This window comes from Tarenaya hassleriana, unplaced genomic scaffold, assembly GCF_000463585.1.
Source record: "Tarenaya hassleriana unplaced genomic scaffold, ASM46358v1 Cleome2, whole genome shotgun sequence".
Lineage (NCBI taxonomy): Eukaryota > Viridiplantae > Streptophyta > Magnoliopsida > Brassicales > Cleomaceae > Tarenaya > Tarenaya hassleriana.
The window spans coordinates 112,966-113,866 of record NW_010965372.1 but is presented as its reverse complement, the minus strand read 5'-3'; positions in this window follow the sequence as shown (position 1 = coordinate 113,866).

Sequence of the window (901 nt, the reverse complement as noted above, 5' to 3'; positions counted from 1 at the left end):
GTGGCTCTCAGCTTTCTTTTGGAATGACGCATTCAACTGATCAACTATCAAAGAATCGTCCATGTCCTCTAATTGCTTACGCAATTGTGAGGTCATGTTTCCAAACGTCAAGCTAGACTTTTCCGGATCATCATCCACATGCTTCCGATAAGCATCAATGATTGATCTAGAAGCCATGGTTAGAGTCTTATCCTTCATAAGGATAGATCGCATCGTCAACTTCGGTACAATACCGGTTAACGCTATGTCCTACAGAAAAAGACAAAACAGAACGAAAACACATCTACATGCAGATTCTATCAATGATCTACTACCAGCTAGTCCATCATCAATCAGTGTCTACATACCTATGATCTACTACCAGCTAGTCCATCATCAAACAATGACAACACAGATGCAAAGATGAACTATATTCCCATAAAGAAAACTAACCCTACAATAATTTTCCATATGGGACTAAGATCCGTATTTCACACAAGAACAAATTGTTACACATATCCTTATGCTACTTGACGTTTGGAAACATGATCTCTGAATTGCGTAAGCGATTAGAGGACATGGACGATTCTTTGATAGTTGATCAGTTGAATGCGTCATTCCAAAAGAGAGCTGAGAGCCATGGAAAGAGTGAAATGGTAGTTGTTGGAAAGAATTCCAGCAATAGGAAGCGTTCCAAGAGCAAGGGCAAGTGGAAAGTGACAAGCGTTGTCATTGAACCTAAGCCTAAGTCCAAAAAAGAAGAGTGTTATTTCTGTCATGCCGTTGGACATTAGAACAGAAATTGTAGACTCTACCTGGAAGATCAGGAGAAGAAGAAGCTTAAAGAAGCTTCGACTTCTGGTGTCTTCGTTATAGAGGCTAATTTGTTTACTTCTACGTCGTGGGTATTAGATACCGGAAG